At 37.6% G+C, this 21,645-nt stretch overlaps 1 protein-coding gene across 14 annotated transcripts in view; it reads left to right on the top strand.

Moving 5' to 3' along the window:
* The window catches only part of PEAK1 (pseudopodium enriched atypical kinase 1), a 346,674-nt gene that overhangs the window by 136,276 nt on the left and 188,753 nt on the right, over window positions 1-21,645 (top strand). For all 14 annotated transcript variants that reach the window (XM_074328311.2, XM_074328312.2, XM_074328317.2 and 11 more), the window contains one exon: window positions 11,374-11,454. The gene's annotated coding sequence lies outside the window, so the exon portion shown is untranslated. The remainder of the gene's footprint in view (window positions 1-11,373; window positions 11,455-21,645) is intronic.

Here is a 21,645-nt window from a genome sequence, read left to right as displayed (position 1 = left end):
TATTGTGCTAAAACCCAAAGGATGAAGCAAATAGCTATGGGTCCATAGTAATATAAACAAATGATTGATGCTGACCTTGTGGGAGAATTCCAAATAATTTGTTTAGCTACCCCACCCTCAAGGAAATGGGGCATAAGTCCATGTTTTAAGCTGACTTTTCTCCAAAGAGTACAGTATGGAAAGGGAGACACTACAGTAGAGAAACGTGGCAAACTCCCTTATACCAGGTGATCAAGGTCAATATCAACAGCGATAAGTCATGTTGACAGTATCTATTCTTGGCGTGATGTGATAAAAACGGCACTTTACTTGTGTGGCTTTCCTTCCTCAAGGATGTTGTCCCAGTAGAATCGTGAGACATCACAGTTCTACATAAAATCTGACCAGTGGTCCTCAGAACTGTCAAGAGCATTGTAGTAGGTTGAATGGTGATGCCCCGCAAAAGACATGTCCATGTCCGAGCCTCCAGAATTGTGACTGTGACCTTATTTAGGAAAACGGTCTTTGCAGTTATCTTTAAGGTAAGGATCTGAAGGTGAGATCATCTCGGAGTGTGTTGGTGGGCGCTAAATTCAGTGACGTGTCCTTACAGGACACAGAGGAGACAGAGGCAGATTGCAGTGGTGCGGTCTACAGCCTACAGCCACCAGACGCTGGAAGAGGCAGGAAGGGTGCTCTCTGAGAACCTCCAAGAGCGTGGCGCTGCTGAGACTGCGGCTTCAGGCTTGTGGCCTCTAAAACTTAAGAGAATAAATTTCTTTTTTTTTGAGACATCAAGTTTGTGGTAATTCGTTATAGCAGCCACAGGATACTAATATAGTCGTCAAAGACAATGTCTGAGAAACTGTCACAACCAGCAGTAGCCTAAGGAGACATAACTACTAAATACAACATGATATCCTGGGTGGGATCCTGAAATAGAAAATGGGTGCTGTAGGAAAACTGAGGGTATCTGAATCAAGGATGGACGTCAGTTAATAACAGTGTATTTATATTGGTTCATTCATTGTGACGAATACATCATACTAATTTTTGTCATTTTTTAATTAACTTTTTTTCAATTAGAGTTGACATACAATATTATTTTAGTTTCAGGTGTACAACGTAGTGATTGGATATTTATATACCTTACAGAGTGATCACTCTGATAAGTCTTGCACCCATCTGACACCGTACATAGTTATTACAACATTTTGACTGTTCTCTAAGCTGTACTTTACATCCCTGTGACTGTTTTGTGACTGCCAGTTTGTGCTTCTTAATCCCTTCCTGTTTTTCACCTAGCACTGCAACCCCCCTGCCATCTGGCAAACAAACGATCACTTAGTTTCCTTTTTTTTTTTAATACACATATATTTTTTATTAGTTTCAGGTGTACAAAGCAATGTAATAGGTAAACATTTATCATTTATACTCCTCACACAGTGATAACCCCCCACCCCCCATCTACTACCCCTCTGACATGGCACAGAGCCATTACATTTCCACTGTCTCTATTCTTAATGTTGAACTCCACTTCCTGTATCTATCTATCTATCTATATATATATATATAAAATTGTAGTTGACACTCATTATTGTTCAGCTTCAGCTTCAGGTGTACAATGCAGTGATCAGGCATCTACATCATCCCTGAGGTGGTCTCCCTAATGAGATAAGTGTCCATCGGATACCCTACAGAATCTTTACAACATTATTGATTACATTCCCCAAATTGACTTTCGTACCCCCGTGGCAATCTTGTGGTTACCGATTGTCACTTTGTTTTCTGTATCGGTGAGTTTGCTTCTGTCAGGCTTGTTCATTTATGTTGTTTTCTAGATTTCACATATAAGTGAAATCCTATGGTATTTGTCTTTTTCTGTTTGAATTATTTCATTTATCATAATACCCTTGATGGGACGCTCTCGAAGAACTAACTTTTGGTTCCATTGATTTTTCTCTGTTGTTTTTCTGTTCTTTGATTTATCTCGATTCTAATTTTTATTACATTCTTCTTTCTGGTAGTTTGGGTTTAGTTCTTTTTTCCCCCCAGTTCCTTAAGTTAAAAAGTTAGGTTGTTAATTTGAGATCTTTCCTGTTTTTTAATGTTGATAGCTAAACATTCCCCTTTAGCTCTGCTTTCACTGTATCCCATAAGTTTTCTTATGTTTTCGTTTTCATTCTTCTCTGTTTTCTAATTTCCATGTAACTTTTTTCTTTGATCCATTAGTTGTTGAAGCGTGTAGTGTCTAATTTTAACAAATTTGTTAATTTTCCTCCTTTACTTCTGCTGTTGGTTTCTGACTTCATCCTGTTGTGGTCCATAAAGAGATTTTGTATATTATCTTTCTAACTCTGTTGAGACTTAATTAGTGGCCTCACACGTGGTCTGTCTTGGAAAATGTTCCACATGCACTTGAGAGGAAAGTGTATTCTGTAGTTGGGTGGAGTGTTCTGTGTTTGTCTGTTAGATCTCATGGGTTTATTGTGTTAAATCTTCTGTTTACTTCTGTCTGGTTGTTCCATCCATTATTGTGAGTGGGGTAGTGAAGTCTCCAAATATTATTGTAGAAGTGTCTATTTCTCCCTTCAGTTTTGTCAGTTTTTGCTTCATATATTTTGATGGTCTGTCAGTAGGTGTGTGTTTATTATAATTATTACATCTTCTTGCCGTGTTGAACCTTTTATCAATATATAACATCCTCTCTCTTGTTTTTAATGAGAGAAAATAATGTGTTTTAAAGACCAATGAATCTTTAAGTTAATATACTGCCTCCTCTAAATATTGTAAATAGGTCCTCATTGTATTACTTAAAACAACTTTTATTTTTACAAATGTTGACAAATACTTTATTGATTATTTTAAGTACTCCCAAGTTCTTTGTAGGAGAAATATTTACTGTTGAAGTTTTCGCTGATAAAGCTATGTGTGCAGATAAAATAGAAGCATTCTGTTCCTCCTTGTTTAAAACCAAAACTCAGTGGAGTTGAAAATGGGTGGATACAGCTATAAAAGATAAGGTCGTTCTTACCATTCTGACACTTTGGTTTTTTATTGAAATGGATGTTTCTTCTGTAGCCATAACTATAAGAGAAGAAGTCTGACCAACATCGGAATGTTTTAGTTCTGTTTATGATCTAATGCTGCTTTATGTGGTGTTCTGCCAGAGTTTACTGGCCTACAGTCTTCATGCAGTTTTTTATATGAAGATGAGTCAGTTTTCAGTATTAAATAATTCTGTGGTAACCTACATGGAGAATAGTTTCTGCTTAAATGAATCAGGAAATTCAGGTGAGCCTTTAGTAACAACGTTAAGGTATTTGAATGTTTGAGAAGTAAGAGTTAATTAAAGAGACTTGACAGAAGACCAAGTTTTTCTTTAAAGCAGCTTTTGTTTCCAAATCCAAAAAAGTGAAGTCGCATCATTTCTTACTATAATGTTCTGTAGAGATTCCATTGATTTAGAACTGTCATTTTTCTCCTTCTTAGTATTGGCTTCTGTTTGTTGTATATACTCATTGCTTATTTTAATATAACACTCTTATGGATGAGGAAATTCATAGCTTAATGAAGTTGGAAAGCAGGCCCCTGAGGTTTTCGCTCATCAGAAATAGTTCGGACCACCATGTTTCCTGTGTGAGGACCCATAAAGTCACCCTGAGGGCTGTTCTTTATAAGCTCAGCCAAGATGATTAAAGCCAGAGGAAAATTAATAGTCGAGGTTTTGACTGTTTTATTTCTCACTTGATTTCAGTTCAAAGGGCTTTAGGACACTGGCCTACTTCAGTGTTGTTCAGTTATTGGTAGTGATTATTAATTGATGAGTTGGGATTTGATGTCAACTGTTCTGTTCTGTGTTAATCAGTTTATTTTTTTCGTATCCTGCTTTTTAAATTGTGTATATTATGTAATTGCTTGAGATACCAATTTTATTTTATAAAGCATTTTTTCTTTAATGAGTTGTAAATGTAAGGTACAGGTAGTTTACTTCCCTATAGCCGCGAAAGGACCAGGGCCAAGTCCAGAAACTCATCTAACCATGGATGCATGTCCAGCAACTATACCAGATACTGATAGTGTTTCATTTTTAATTCATATTACTGGTGTGCCATATGGTACATATCTCTATGCATACTGCTATAAGAATTGTCAGTTTCCTCTCAAGACGTAAACAGAATTATTGTGCTTATAATGCATATGTTTGTAGTGTTTTATATATTTCAGGATGCATTCATGTTGTTTATATTTCCTTTATCGTCAGAACAACCCTGGGAAATAAACATTATTTTTTAGGTAAATGGAAGTTCATCCAAATTGAGTGTTTTGCTTGGACAGAAATTCATGTCTCTTGACTTCTTTTTTAATCTTCGGTCTGGTACTCTACAGAGAAAGCAGTAATTGTAAAATATTTCATGATAATAGATGTCAAACTCCCGTGTTACTAATAATTCCATATATGTACAGTACTGGCAGTTTTTAGAACCCTTTTTATTATATTTACAATAAAGGAAAACCAGGAGAGCAGAGTTGTCATGTTAGTATACTGACTACTGTTTCCTTTATTCTCTCACACATTCATAAGGCACATAATCCCTCTGTGTGCTGGGTGCTGCACTGGGGACGGAAGGACGAAAGTGGTCTCTGCCCTGAAGGACAGCATGTCTCAGGACAAGCTTGGCTGACCTAACAGCCATAGACAGTATGATACGAGCTAGGCTTGTTGAGGACACTGAAAAGGCTTTCATTTTTCCTACTGAAAGGGTCCAAGGGTGCCGGGTGCTGCCTCTTCTCCTGCCTTGCATGCAGAGGTGATGCTTGCATCTACAGCAGATAGCTCTGAAGCAACAAATCAGCATGCTTCCTGGAGCAAAAGATAGAGCCTTGATTTTTGATGACCTCCTTGAGCCTCTGTTCCAGCCCTAGGCCACCTGCCTCCGGGCTTGTATCTGTTTACGTCACATAGAAGTCAAAGCCTCAATTACTTGTAGACAAATATCCTCTCTCTCTGTCTGTCTGTCTCTCTCTCTGTTTTTTTTTTTTAAACTTTCTTTTCATGGAAATTTAGCATGCACACTAAAGTTGACAGCAGCATAATGAATCTCCATCCCCCAGCTACAATATTTGGCCAACCTTGAACATTCTCACACTGTCCCCTTAGTAATTACAACCCAAGTTAAGAAATCCTATAATAGAAGTATGTGAACATCCTTATGGAAGCGCAGAGAACACAGTGACTGGTGGGGCATGAGGTGGAGACAGACGCTCACCAGGAACTTCCGAGAGGAGGTGACATCAGCAGAGGTTTTGAGGGCACATAGAGAATGGAAGAAAGAGCGTTGCTAGCACAGTTCATGACATGTAGAAAGGGCCTTTAAAATGCATGATATAGTCAAAGAATGGAAAATAAATTACTGTGGATAGAGTGTAGAGTTTATGAGAGTTGAGTGTGAGTAGATGAATTTAAAACATGGCTTGGTGCCATATGTTCTATATAAAAGAACATCACAAGAAATTTGAAGAACATCCTATAGGTGCCAGGAAGTAAAGATGTGATTGGGTCTTGGAAAAATAACACTGACAATAATGTGACCTATGATTTTTGTGTAGATGTAACCTGAGAAGGGTGCAGATGATAGGAAAGGCATCCAGTGACGATTGCCGCGGGCATGGGCAGGGGATGACTTTAAGAGAGATTTCAGAGGCACAGTCCCCGTGGTTTTGTGCCTGGCTAGGATGTGTGGAGGGAGTCTGCACCACCGTGAGCCGAGTGGAGGTGCTGAGACTGTCGCTGGAGAAGATATACAGCAGGAGCCTTGGGGTGAGCACTGATGAACTTAGTCTGTTCCGTGTGAAGTGCTGGTCAGACGTTCAGGTGGACGTGTCCAGTGTGCCAAGTGGATTGCCGAACTGGAGAGTCCCACTACTTGTCTTTCCTACACATACGTCATTTGTCACGTGTTATTCATATATACAGAGGGTGCAAAAAAATGGGTACACACTTTAAGAAATGGAAACCGTTAAAATTATAATACTCAATATATACAGATAACAAAAGATTTATACAAGTCAAATTTGATTTTTGCAATTACAAGAGGTGCTCAAAGTGGTTCCATCAGCATCCAGACACTTCTGATTACGATGAACTACTGCTTGAGCAACGTTGGCCAAAGTGACCACTTGTATATGTTTTTTTGGCATGCCTGGTGTATATGAATATGTATATGTATGTTTATATACACACACATACATGAACACACGTTCTATCCTTATTCATGGATTCCATATTTGCGAATTCACCTACTTGGAACAATTTACTTGTAACCCCCCAAACCTATAATTGTGGTGCTTTGATAGTCATTCACAGACACGTGCAGAGGGTCGAAAAAGTGTGAGTGGCCCCATGTGCTGCACCTCAGCTGAGGAACAAGGTGACATTCTGCCTTCCTATTTTAACTTGCATGCTATAAACAGATGTCCTTTTTGCAGTCTCCTCAGTGCCATATTTTTCACATTTGTGTCCTTTTGGGGGTGATTTGCAGTTTAACATGGCTGCCAAGGGTTGTGCTGAAGTGCTGTCCAGTGTCCTAGGCACAGAAGGTAGTCGTGTGCCTTATAGAGAAAATTTGTGTTAGGTAAGCTTTGTTCAGTCATGCTGTTGGCTGTGAGTTCACTGTGAATGAATCAACAATATACATGAATCAACAGAACAATACACAGAAACCAAACTTACGCATTGATAGGCTGATGAAAATGAAAGCAGAGGCTTGTAGGAATTTGACCCTGGGCTTAGAATTTGCTAGAAGCAATGGACGCACAGTATTCACTTTACAGTCTGCAGAAACTTTATGCAATGTAACTGCTGCAAATAGTGAGAACTGACAGGATATGTGTGTAAAACGTGCTACTCTTGGGAATCCCCCTTGCGTCAACAAGAAATGCAGAGCCGTCTTTTCTTGTCGAGAAATACAGCCACGTCAGACAACATAGCTAGCTGTTCTAGATCAGATGGCTGCTTCCATACTCCCTAAGCCCGCAGGTAGTTCCTGAAATGGCGTATTGAAAAAACGCAGGTGACACTCACTGACAGAATCTATATGCTGGTCAACAGTACAGCGTGAGCGTCACGGTTGTCAGCCCCCTGTCTGTGGGCCGCCAGTTCCTCCATAGCTCAACCTTGTGGTTAAGAGGATGCGCTCCAACCAGCTGAGCCATCCGGTAGGCAGCTCAGCTCAAGGTGCCGTGTTCAATCTTAGTTGCAGGGGGCACAGCCCACCATCCCTTGCGGGAGTCGAACTGGCAACCTTGTGGTTGAGAGGATGCGCTCCAACCAACTGAGCCATCTGGGAGCTCAGTGGCAGCTCAGCTCAAGGTGCCGTGTTCAATCTTAGTTGCAGGGGGCACTGTCCACCATCCCTTGCGGGACTCGAGGAATTGAACTGGCAACCTTGTGGTTGAGAGCCCACTGGCCCATGTGGGAATCGAACCAGCAGCCTTTGGAGTTAGGAGCAATGAGCTCTAACCACCTGAGCCACCAGGCCGGCCCCTCAAAAGGATGTTTTAACCTTTCATTCACAGATGTTGGTTCATATCAGTAGGGGTGTTTTAAAATGACAGGTCTTATGCAAGAGTGAGAGTTACCCACATAGTATGACACAACGCCAGTGATATGTTGAAAATTACCATTCAACTCTGTGTCTCAATTTTTACCGTTTGCAAGCCTGGGAATTGGCAATTACAGAGTCAAGGACAAAACGACATAAAACTCCATGCAAATGACTCTTACACTCCAACGTGCTTCTGTGCTTGTTAGCGTGTATCTGCTTTTCATCACCTTTCTTCTTGATATAGAAGATGTGCCTTGGGTTGTTATTATCTTATACAGATAGATAGTTAAGTATGTGAAATAAGAATGACACAGACCTCCATTTGGAGGCACTTCGTTTGGGACGGCTTGTTCACTTGTGCTGCTTGTGCTTGTCACTTGGTCCTCTTCTGACCAACTCACTGGCCTTCCAGCTAATGGTCTTGAGAGCAGGTGAGTGTTCTCTGTCCTTACTGCAAGCAGTAGACTCTGTGTCGTTCAGTGTAGTTCAGGGATCACAGCAGTTTTTCCTTTCCTTGTTTTTGGTAGATGACCTTAATTCTCATTTTGTATACGGGAATGCCTCATGCCTTCTTTTGCGGTAGGACTAGTGTGCTCACGTTTCAGGATTGAGATTCTTAATTATCCTGCATTCAGAAAACAAAATATTTACAGTTGAATTTCTCTCTGAATTGCACATTAAGCTTACTATATTTTCATTTCCCCCTGCTGACTTAGAGTAACCTAATATTCTAATATGAAAGATTACTTAATAAGATTAGTCCTTGAATCTTAGCCCTAACTGAAAGAGAATCTATGTTATTCCAATTTCAGTAAATCACTATGCCGTATAGAAATATGTTATAATTTCAGGATCTTATGTAAAGTTCTTCAGTACATGCTGATTAAGTGAGAGTACCTTCTTAAACCTTCAAAAATGCAGGGAATTAGCTAAAGGATGAAAAGATCTTTCTAAACTAGCATCTCTCTAGTGAAAATGCAGGGTGGTATCTAGAAATGGGAACTATGCTGCAGTTTCATAGAAAACTGTGCAGAAGTCTTTGGTGATTTATTGGTTGTGGTCTCGAAACCTCTTTGTAAGGATGGCTGTATTTGTGAGTTTATATGTGCTGTTTACTAGCCCTTCAGCCTTGCCAGACATGTCTCCTAAATGTCTTCATTTCCATCTCTGTTTTACTCTTTGTATCCCCAAATCAAGATTTTTCTCCAAAGAAACAGTGAAATCCATCCAGTTTCCCTTCTCACTGGCTCTATATGTATACCTTATTTGCTGCTTTGTCGTTAGTTTGCTTAGTTTCATTTTTGTTCAGTTTAAGGATAAAATCGGATGACGTGTGTAAAGTATCTAACACACTGCCTAGTACATAGTAGGTGCTCATGAAATGATAACGATTTTTAAAGTATTTCTTGTCAAGTCATGGAACTGGATAAAACATATAATAAAATCTCAAAGTAGATGAGATGCTTTCCAGCTGAACAAAATAAGTGACAAACATTTATACTGTTATTGAGGATACAACGTGGACGAAGTTGTCCTCATCTCAAGAGGAATTAATTAGGCAAAGACACAGCTTTTTCCTTCTCCTTTCTGTCTTGGGTTCTTTTCTTTCCTTTTCCCTCATGGCTCCGACTGCTTGTTGTGATGATGTGTGAGTTTAGTGGGGTAAGGAAGTACATACTCTGGATAGACTTCCCAGAGGAAGTGGTTCTGTACTTGAACCTTTAAGGACAGGTAGGATTTTCCCATGCATGGAACGGGTAAGGTTATACTGGCAAAGAGAACAGCATGAGAATACACGGGAATGACAAATAGTTCAGTATGACTGTGGTGTGATGAAGTGGGAGATAGAAAATGAAGCGAAAGAGATAGGCAGGGGCCAGGTCACTGAGGACGTTATATGTCCTACTGGACATTATTTTGTGGGTGAACTTGGACTTTATTCTGTGGATAATAGATAGCCACTGAAAGGTTTTACACATGAAGTTTTGACGTAAGTTAGTGCATGATGTTGCCAAGTTTTCATTTTGCAACGATTGTGTTGGCACTGGTATGGGAAGTGATTCTGAGGCAGATCAGAGTAGAGGTAGGTAGACCAGTAATGTTACAAATTTGGTCACATTAAGAACGTAATGACCTGGATTTGGATTCTATTAATAGGGATGGAGTTGAGAAAGTATACTTGGTAAGTGGTTAGAGTAGAAATCATTAACACTTGAACACGATTGGTGAAATGTGCGATTATTGTCAGACTTTTGGCTTGAGTATCTAAGTGCCTGTGGTGATGTTCACTGTAACAGAAAATTTTAAAAAGGGACAGATTTTAGGAAAAGATGAACCGCTCAGTTTTGAACTTACTGTGTTTTACCTGTGGTATATTCAGGTGGAAACATCCAGAGAATGATAGGATATAGGAGACTGAGGCTCAGGTAAAGGATGGGATTAGGGGTATTCATGTCCCCCGGTCCTAGGGGAAGCACAGAGAATGTGGGTAGAGTATGAAACGGGCAAAGGCTGAGCCATGAGGGCAAAGGAAAGAGAAGAACCCAAGACAGAAATGGGAAGGAAAAAGCCGTGTCTTTGCCTAATTAATTCCTCTTGAGATGAGGACAACTTCGTCCGCAATGTAGAGTAAATTGCCATTTATTTTGTTCAGCTGGAAAGCATCTCATTTACTTTGAGATTTTATTATATGTTTTATCCAGTTCCATGACTTGGCAAGAAATCTTTTTGAAATCATTTCATTTCATGAGCACCTACTATGTACTAGGCAGTGTATTAGATACTTTATACATGTCATCTGATTTTATCCTTAAAATAATTCTACAAGGGTGGGTTTTAGCATTTCATTTTGTTTTTGAACACCATGAGGATAAGAAAGATTAAGGGACTCGATCAGCTTTTGCACACACCTGTATAACTCAGCTTTCCACACCCATCTCAATGTCACACATCCATGTAAATTTCATTCTTTTAGCCGCCACTGATGATAAGTTATGTGTTGAGACCAAACGACCATGTGGAAGTCTCCTGTTTCCATTATGAGAGTTACTATAACCCAGAGGCACTGATTTATATTAAATCATCATGGTTAGTCTCACGTGCACTAGCATAGCAGTTGGACCCTCTGTTCCTGAGTGCAGTAAGGCTTTAATTAATTCTTTTTATTTTCCTGGGCCACTGTTTCTCATTTTTCTATTAGTAGTTTGCATTAGATTGGTAAATTGCTTAAGGTTCTAAAATCCCGTTAAGTCTATTATTTTGAAAAATTCAAAAACAGGTTGCTTGGAGTTTACTAACAGATTTTAGAGCTTCACAGGAAACATGCTGGGTTTCATAACTCAGTTATAATCATATGCAAAATATGCATGTATGTGCATCTTTCTGGGGATGTGACTCATAGCTTTTATCAGACTCTCATAGTTTTGTGTACCTCACCACTCACCTTCACCCAACAGATTACCAGCTACACTTCTAGAAGTATTTTTTCACAGTGTAATGACCGGCACTGCTTCGTGCAGCCCTCTGCTGAGTAGTTACATCTTCTCTAACAAAGGTATTGTGTTTCATTGAAAGTAATTTTTTGAGGTAAGGTTGCTTTTTGGCTACTTAAAGTTATAATACTTTCTATACTAAAACACATCTTCATTATTTTATCACTTAAAAACAAGTCCGTTGAATGAGTAAAAGTTTGACTCTGCCTTATGGTACATTAAAGAATGTTCGGTTTTAAAGTGTGATTCAGATTACATTCACTAATATGTATCATCCACTTTGCATCTTCCCATAGGAAAAGAGCAACTGTGGTCCGTTTGTAAGGGAAGAGAAGGAAGAATGACAGAATGCCTGGAATTGGAGCCACTTGAACTGGGTTTGTACCTTTTCTTTTCATAATGTAACAACTTATTCTAGTCTTGAATCCCTTTTTATCAATCTCCTGCCTTATTCCAGCAGCAGATTTTATAATTTTGTACCTTGTCTTCTTATGGAAGAGACAAGGATGAATAAGACATGCCCCTTTCAAAGTATTTACAATGTCTCTGTGAATATGAAAGAGAAAATGATGAAAACTCAATAATAGTCTCATTTTCAGTTAAGAAACTGAGAGGTTTGGTTCATTGTTCAAGGTCAGAAGCTCTTAGATAGTCAAGCTGGGATTAGAACTCAGATTCGTTGGCTTCAATCCCCACTTGCCTTCCATTATGTCTCAATGCCCTTCATTTTATTTAGGTTTAGTTGTACAACTGCTCATAACTCAAGCTGAGGACCAGGACCCCATATAGTTAAAGAATTTTTCTGATAAAGTAAAAGGAAAGGGAAGCATTCTCTATTCCCCTACAGCTTAAGAAGTTAGAGAACTAATATTGTAGAATACTTAGTGTATGCCAGACACTGTTATAGGGCCTTGCCGTGAGGTAGTTCCTTTGATTGACAATAACTAAGTGACATACCCTGTTTCCCCAAAAATAAGACCGAGCCGGACAATCAGCTCTAATGCATCTTTTGGAACAAAATATAAGACCGGGGCTAGGTCTTATTTTTGGAGAAACACGGTACTTGGTATTATCCCTGTATTAGGGATGAGGAGACTAAGACACAGAGAAAGGAGTAAATTGCCAGGATCACATAGCTAGTTGCAAGGGCAGAGTCCAGACCCTTTAGTGGGAAAAGTTATTTAGGGTTACTTCATGCCTGTTGACTTAGAATGGGATATCACACGAACCAAATGAATAGCTGCACAGTCTGACCTGAGCGCCTTTAACTGAACGTTCTTAATTGGACTGTTAACAGTGAAATCATCATCACCAAAATAGTATTTCCATCTTCTTAATAAGTTTTTCACTGTAACCAGTTTAAGAGGGTAGTTTTTAAGCTGTGATGAAGAGAGATTTTAAATTCACAAAGTAGTGACCAGCATCATGTGACAGAAGGGACACGGAGGCAGAGCCAGGCCCAGTCCTTTCTGCTCCCACCTCTCTTACTGACTTGTATCTCTACGGGTGTCAGCCTTCTTCTGCAGCTGAGTCCATTGTGCCCTGAGTCTCTTGGAACTGTAAAATTATCCTATCAGTAAGTAGATTTTTATGCACTTCAAATGTAAATATCAAGGCATATTTACAGATGGGAAGTCTTTAGAGATCACCTACCTGCATCTTCCCATTTGACAGGTGGAGAAACTGAAACCCTCAAATATGTATGACACTTTAAACATTCAAAGTCCTCTTACATACACTGATCTTATACAAGCCACCCCACAGTCTTGTGGATTAAATATTTTCATCGTCAAAATATATAAGGAATTCAACAACAAAAAATAATCCAATTAAAAAATGGGCAGAGGACCTGAATAGACATTTCTCCAAAAAGGACATACAGATGGCCAGTAGAAACATGAAAAAATGCTCAACATCACTAATCATCAGAGAAATGCAAATAAAAACCACAATGAGATATCACCTCACCCCAGTCAGAATGGCTATCATCAACAAGACAAACAGTAACAAGTGTTGGAGAGGTTGTGGAGAAAAAGGAACCCTCATCCACTGTTGGTGGGAATGCAGACTGGTGCAGCCGCTATGGAAGGCAGTGTGGAGGTTCCTTAGAAAATTACGAATAGAATTATCATAAGACCCAGCAATCCCTCTCCTGGGTATCTACCAAAAATATCTGAAAACATTTGTGTTCCTGTGTTCATTGCAACTTTATTTACGGTGGCCAAGACATGAAAACAACCAAAGTGTCCTTTGATAGATGAATGGATAAAGAAGATGTGGTATAGATACACAATGGAACACTATTCTTCCATAAGAAAAGATGAAATAGTGCCATTTGCGACAACATGGATGGATCTTCAGATTATTATGCTAAGCAAAATAAGTCAGAAAATATAGAGAACCATATGATTTCACTGATACGTGGGATATAAAGCTGAAAACAACAAAGAAACAAGACAAACAAATGTGAAACAAAAACTCATAGACACAGACAATAGTTTAGGAGTTACTAGAGGGTAAGGGGGGTGGGGGGTGATAGATGAGGATAAAAGGGATCAAAAATATGGTGATGGAAAGAGAACTGACTCTGGGTGGTGAATACAAAATGTGATACATAGATGATGTATTACAGAATTGTACACCTGAAACCTATGTAACTTTACTAATAATTTTCACCCCAATAAACTAATAAAAAAAGAAAAAAAGAAAAAAATTCAAAATAACAGGCATAATTTTGCCAACATGAGTGCTGATTCACAGACTTTTCAATAGCAAACTATAGAGGTCTGATGTGATAAAGGCAATAGGAATCTTGTATGCCCCTATAATCTGAGGCCTGGTTATTCCAAGTAGGGGAGGATGCTATCTAAAGATCATCTACTCAGAGCTAGTAACTAGGGTCAGTTGTTCAAAGCCTATAAGAAGATCACATAAAACCAATTTTCAGTAGAGAATACTGAAAGTTAGCTCACATTAACTATCTAAAGCAAGATTTATCAGGTTGGTGCAAAAGTAATTGCGGTTTTTGCAAGTATTTTCAATTGTAAAAACCGCAATTACTTTTGCACCAATCTAATAGAATCCACATGAGTGCATAGAAGTATTTTGTGTCCCTTGTTAATTCTGAGATAATAAAAATTTAACAGAAGCGTGAAATAGGAATAGGTATTAGAATAGATAGTGCCTTTGGAGAGCATTTAATTATCTCCTTTCATTTTATGAAGAGAAACGAAGAATGAGAGATTAAATTACTCAACATCAACTAGGTAAGACAATAGTAGGACTCAAATAATCTTTTTCTTATCTTTAAAATAGTTGAAGATGGAACTTGGGAAGTTGTGATAGGAAAGGATGGTTTTTATTTTAATTGTTTTAAAATTTCGCATTAGGTAAAATTGACTTTTTTATTAGTTCTGTGAGCTTTAACCCATGTGCAGATTTGTATATGACCACTACAAACGGTACAGGTAGTCTTGTCACCGCAGAAATCTCTTTCAAGCTGTCGCTTTTTTTTCAGATCCTCTTCCTACACTTAAGCTTTGGCAACCAGTGGTTTGTACTCTGTCACTTTAGTTTCAGAATGTCATACAAATGGAACTATTCACCATGAACCTTTTTGTGCATAGCTTCTCAGGTTAATATTTTTGAGATTCATCCACGTTGTGTGTACAAGTGGTTCATTTTTTTTCTGAGTAGCATTCCATTGTACAACAACATGACCATTTTAGTCATTCACCTGTTAATGAACATTTGGGTTGTTTTCGTGTTTTAGCTATTACGAGTAAAGCTACTATGATCAGTTTCTTTAGAGAAAAGTAAAAATTTAATTAAACATATCATAGAGACACTGCTAGTGAGCTCCTAAAGTATTCACAAAGTTAATTCACTTTCTGCTTTGAAATAATTATACATTCACAGGAAGTTGCAAAGATAGTACAGAGAGGTCCCATGTACCATTCACCCAGGCTTTCCTATTGCATCTTATATAACTTGAAAGAAATAGCAAAACCAAGAAATTGACATTGGTATAAAGTGAGTTTATAGTTGTTTGGTATTTTATCACATATGTAGATTCATGTACCTGAGACTGTAATCTCACCATAAAGATTTCTCTCCTTCTACCCTTTTATAGTCATTCTCAGTGTATCTATCTATCTATCTATCTATCTAGCTAGCTAGCTAGCTAGCTAGCTAGCTAGCTAGCTATCTATCTATGAGGTGTGATCAAACAACATGGGGAATGTTTAAATTTAAAAAATTGTATTACAGTAAAAGGCACATTGCCATTAATCCCCCTCAAAATACCCACCCTCGCTTCAAACACACTTATCCCATTGTTCTTGCCGCTTTCTGAAGCAGTTCTGGGTGTCCTCTTTAATGAGTGTCTTTAGTTTCACTGTCATGGCTGCCTCGATATCCTGAATTGATTAAAAATGTTCACTTTTCATGGTCATTTTGACTTTGGGGAAGAGCCAGAAGTCACATGGGGCCAGATCCAGTGAATAAGATGGATGAGGACACACCATAATGTTTTTATTTGGCAGAAATTGCTATATAACAGAAGTGATATGTGACACGGAGCGCTGTCATGATGGAGGATGATTTACGGCACACTTTGAAACACACTTTCTCTCAACCATAGCTCACGCCTGACTGACTGCACCAAACAAGTTGAAACTTGTCACACACTGTTACTAAGGTTCGACGTGCTGCTTCCCGTATTGAAGATCCCTGTCTTTCCATTGGATGGCACTCGGAAGCAGCAGCATTCACCGTATTTTGTGATCACAACTGAAAGGCTCCGTGTCACACATCGCTTGTGGTGCTGCAATTTCTGTCAAATAAAAACATTACAGTGTGTCCTCATCCACCTTATTCACTGGATGTGGCACGGTGCAACTTCTGGCTCTTCCCCAAAATCAAAATGATTCAAGACATCAAGGCAGCCACCACAGCACAACTAAAGACACTCACAAAAGAGGACGTCCAGAACTGCTTCAGAAAGTGCCAAGAACGATGGGTAAGTGTGTTCGAAGGAAGGGGGAGTATATTGAGGGGGATTAAGGCAATGTGTCTTTAAATGTAATAAATTTTTTAAGTTTAAATAGTCACCGTGTTGTTTGATCACAACTCGTATCTATCTATCTGTCTGTCTGTCTTTCTTTCTTTCTTTCTTTCTTTCTTTCTTTCTTTCTTTCTTTCTTTCTTTCTTTCTTTCTTTCTTTCTTTCTTTCCTTCCTTCCTTCCTTCCTTCCTTCCTTCCTTCCTTCCTTCCTTCCTTCCTTCCTTTCTTTCTATCTATCTATCTATCATCTATCTATCTCATGTATCTCTCTCTCTCTCTCACACACACACACACACACACACACACACACACACACACACTCTCCCTCCTCTCCACCATCCCTCACCCCTGGCAACCACCAGTATATTCTCCATCTCTATAATTTTGTCATTTCAAGACTGTTATATAAATAAAATCATATCATATATTACCTTTGTTATTGGCTGTTTTCCGTCAGCATAATGCCCTTGAGTACCATCTGAGTTGTGGTGTGTATCAGTAATTCATCCTTTTTTATTGCTGATACAGTATTCCATGGTATGGATGCACCAGTTTGTTTAATCATTAACTTATTTTAGGACATTTTAGTTGTTTCTAGTTTGGGGCAATTGCAAATAAAGGTAATTATGGATATGATATTTTATTTTTTGTTTTCCATTTGTCTCCTTTGTTTTTCATTTCTCTTTTTTCTTTCCTGCTTTCCTGTGGGTTACTTGAATACTTTTTAGAATTTCATGCTTATTTACTAGTGTTTTTAAATGTATCTCTTTCTATGTTGCTGTATAGATTGCATTATGTATTCATAATATCATTATATATTCTTAATATCACAGTCTTCTGTACCATAGTACTGCTGGCACTGATACATTTTACTACTTCAAGTAAAGTGTAGAAACTTGACCACTGTGTCTCTTTATCCTCCTTGGGCTATTGTAGAAATATGTTAATTTCTAAATGTTTGGGAATTTTCCAGATATCTTTTTGTTATTGATTTCTAATTAATTCCCTTGTGATAAGGGAATGTACTGTGTATAGTTTCAGTTCTTTTAATTTGGTAAGACTTGTTTCTGGGTCAGTAGATGATCTAGGTAAATATTTCATGGACAGTATAAAAATTTATGCTTTGCTGTTTTTGGTTGTAGTGTTCTATAAATATCAATTCAGTTAACAGTGCTGTTCAAGTCTTTTTTGTGTTTGCTGGACTTGTAGTGTACTGTTCCTTCAGTTACTGAGAAAGGAATGTTAATATCTCCAATTGTATTTGTGTACTTTGTTTCTTCACTCAGTTCTGTCAGTTTTTGCTTCACGTACTTTGTAGTTAATTATTAACTATTTTGTAGTTAATTTTATGAATTATTATGTACAGACACATTTAGAATTATTTTATCTTCTAAATGAATTGACCCCTTGATCACTATGAAATTTTCCTCATTATGTTTGATAATATTTCTTGTTTAATCTTTGAGCTTGTCTGACGTTTGCTAAGATTTCGATTTGCATGCTGTATATTCTATCCTGTTACTTTTAACCTATTTCCTTATTTTAGTGTGGGATTCTCATAGACAGCGTATGTTTTGTCTTGCTTTTTCATTTGTCTTTTAGTTGGAGGATTTAGACAGTTTGCATTTAATGTATATTAACATGTTTGAGGTTAAATCTACCATCTTGCTGTTTTTATTTTATTAACCCTTCATTTGAATTAATTATGGTTTTGGATTCCATTTAATCTTCTTTGTTGACTTATTACCTTATTGACTTAATTCTGTTTATTTATTTTTAGTGGTTACTCTAGGATTTATAATATGCTTCTTTAACTCATTACATTCTATCAAATAGTATTATACAACTTCTCTTATAATGTAAGACCTTTGCAACAGTATTATTCCATTGTCTCACAGTCATTTTTTGTCTCTGAACTTCATTTTGGATATTATATTGCTATATCTTCAAGTTCTCTAAACTCTTTTTACTGCAGTACATAAACTACTGCTTATCGCAACCTTGTAAACATTTTCATTTCAAATATATGTATGTGTGTGTATATATATACACATATCTTTAGAAGTTCTATTTGTCTCATTTGGAAAACTCCCCGTTTCTCTCTCTGCTCTGTTGCTGTTTTTATTTACATCCTTAAATATAGAACATACTTATCAGAGCCCTTTCAGTGTCTTTGCCTATTAATCCAGTCGTGTTTGTTATTTTAGTATCTCTCTGTTTATTGACTGAAATTTTTCTGGTTATGGGTCACATTTTCCCACTTCTTTGTGTGTCCAGTAATTTTTAATTAAATGACAGATATTTGTGAGTTTTACATGTTGAGTTCTTGATATTGTGGTATTCCTTTAAAGACTATTGGACTTTTTCATGACAGGCATTTTGAATTGCCTATTAGTTTGATTGTTTCTAGGCCTCTAGGCTTTCGGGCTTCTTTCAGGTGGGTTTATATTAGTTTTTATCTTAGGGCTACTTTCCTCCTGTCTCTCTGATGTGGCCCTTCTGGGGTCACTACTGATTGCCTTGTATATTTGATGAGGTTTTTCCATTCTTGCTGGAAGGAACTTGTTGAAATCTTGGCCCCATATCAGTTCTGAAAATCCTTTGTCTTACAGCTTCCTGGTAACTGCCTTTCCTTAGAAGTTGTTGGCTGGTCTCAAGAAATTTTACCCTTCTCATGTACAAGTTTTTATTTAGCTAAATTCTCAAGGGAACCCTCATTTAAATTACTGGAACTCTTTCCCTCCTCTCTGGAACTCTGCCCCATAAATTCTAGCCACCTTTGCCTCCTTGCACTTTTTCTCTGTCTCCTCAAGTCAACAAGATTGCTGGGCTCTATTTGCGTTCTCTTCCTCCTGTGCTGGAGCGGTAAATTGCTTCCTGCCTGAGAGCCTTGGGTGATGGTAAGACTCATCTTGTTTTTACCCCTTTTCTCAGTTTTCTGTCCTGCAATGCCTATGTGTAAAAATAGCCCTTTCCAATATTTTATACTGTGTTCCAGTTGTTTGCAGTGGGAGGATTACTCCGGACCTGTTACTCCCTCATGGCCAGAAATGGGAGATAATTATTCTACAATGAGTTTTAATGCTAACATCTTGGCAAAATTTTGAAGCTCTCAAGCAATTATTTTTGCTTAACATTTTATTGATTCACTTTTTTTTCCATATTGTTATAAATGATCTTGTGTCGACTATAGGAACTATTATTTATTTTTCAATTCAGAGTCCATTATACTTTAAATCAGAAAATGATGTATTATACTGAATAAACTTCACAAGTCAGGAAAATGGATTTTGGAGTATATAAAAATTCTCTCAATATTATGGGATAGTCATTTTAAATATAAAATTATTACTTAGCATTTTATTAAAAGCGTGGAAGACTAACATACTAGTGAGTAAGGACTAAAACAAACCATTTGATCTAGTGCTTTAAAATATAAATCCTATCGTTTTAGAGTATAACCATGTTGAGATGACTTTGTATCAGGAACCAACAAACATTATCTGTAAAGTGTCAGATAATGTATATTTTATACTCTGTGGGTAATAGGGTCCCTATCACAGCAATCAGCTCTGCCTTTGCAGGACAAAAGCAGCTATGGACAGTACATTGAAAAATGAGCCTTGTTCTGATAAAATGAGGCTTGTTCTGATAAAACTTTGATTTAAATTTCATGTAGGTTTTATGTCTCAAAATATTATTCTTTTGATCTGTTTCCCAACTATTTAAAAATGTAAATTCTATTCTTACCTTGCAGGCCACTCATAAACAGGTCAGATTTGGCCCACGGGTTGGACAATCCATGCTCTATATGATTAAAAAACTCCCAAGTAAGCTGTAGGATTCCTGGTAGACTAGAAATATTGTGTTGTAATTCTATGTGATATTTTTATTTGAACTATTTTCTGCTATCAAACAGCAAACTAGGTTAGATCACAGAGTGCTGAGTTTATAGGGCTTTGGCAGATTTTATAGTGTTGGGTTGTATAGGGGGTTCCTCAGCCAGGGGGAATTCGGGCTAATGTCTAATTTATCTTACACCCAAACTGGCACTTTTTCTTTATTTAATTATGCAAGGTTAAATTCCTTCCTTCCTATTTGTTTTAATATGTCTATCTTATTAATGTTTCAAAATGAGCATATGTATCTGTGTCCTGAATTTAGTTATTTTGTGATGAAGTTGCCCTGGTTCTTATGAACAAAAAGTCTCCCAACATTACATCATATTTAATGTCAAGCTGTCCCCATTTACAAGGTGCAGAGATTTTTCTCCTTAGTTCACAATTTTGAGATTACAACCTCGTTTCTTCATTACCATTGCTTCTATAATGTCTTCCACATGGCCAGTTAGAACACAAAACCTATTCCAAAGTATATTCTCTTTATTCTGATGTAGCTTAGCATACTGGTCAGGCTCCTCTTCAAATGCTCAGAATTATTCTAGTATCTGCAGCAGTGTTGATATACACAGTCTATGATTGTGTTTGGTGTGACATCCATATAGTTAATTCAAGCCACACTTCTGAAGAAGGATTATGTAGTTCATATTCTATAATCATAAGTGTACTTTCCTGTTTTAAGGTGCATAGTTGAAGTTGTTTGTTGGCAATAGGCAAAATCCAGTGCCACAGACAGTTTAGAACGGAGGACTTCACTTTGGGGAAATACTGCGGTTGCATCACGGAGTGTGGTAATGTGTGGCATGTAGTCATGCACTCTGCATGTCGTCATGATCTTTTCCCAACATGTCGGTGCCGTATCCAGAAAAAGAAACAGAGGCAACTTACTTCTTTTTACTTGAAGAGAGCAGAACCTTTGTTTTCAAAGATAAAATAAAACTAAGGATTTGTTCTAACAGCAGCTCTGAAGCAATAGAAAGTCAGCACCCAAAGAGAATTTGTATAGTTAATAAAAAATTAAAAATTTTAAATAATTGTTATGTTATTGTTGTCATTACATAGGAATTGATAAATAGGTTTAAAATTTGGCCAATTTCCACATATTTCTGAGGCGTATGTTATGCAAGAGCTTTTTCTCACTAATTCCTATTTCATTGTTTTGATAATTTACTCTTTTTTTCCATGAACATTATAAGCTCATTCCTGTCTCACAACATATATGGTCTATTTCTGGAAATTCTTTTCCTAAATCTTTCCCTGTCTGGTTCATTTCATTCAGTTTCAACCTGAATATCGTCTCAGAGAGCCTTGATGCATTATCTGAAATGGCATCTCCACCCTTCCAATTTTTAACACCCAGTTTTATTTTTTCAAGGCATTTTTCACCATCTGAAATTAGCTTGTTTACTTATTTGTCTCTTTCTGTACTACAGTGTAAACTGTGAGAGCAGAGATCTTGCCCTTCTTATCTATCTCTACTACTTAGAACATTGCCTTTCATATAGCAGCTCCTAAGTACCTAATTTATATATCGTTGGCTGGATGAATAAATGAAAGTATGGTTAATGCATGATTTGTAGAAATATTTGATATGCTGTCATATA

The sequence above is a fragment of the Rhinolophus sinicus genome, chromosome 3 (genome assembly GCF_057876585.1).
Source record: "Rhinolophus sinicus isolate RSI-liver-muscle chromosome 3, RSI-T2T, whole genome shotgun sequence".
Classification (NCBI taxonomy): domain Eukaryota; kingdom Metazoa; phylum Chordata; class Mammalia; order Chiroptera; family Rhinolophidae; genus Rhinolophus; species Rhinolophus sinicus.
Note: the sequence above shows the minus strand (reverse complement) of the source record. Positions and strands in the feature narration are given on the sequence as shown.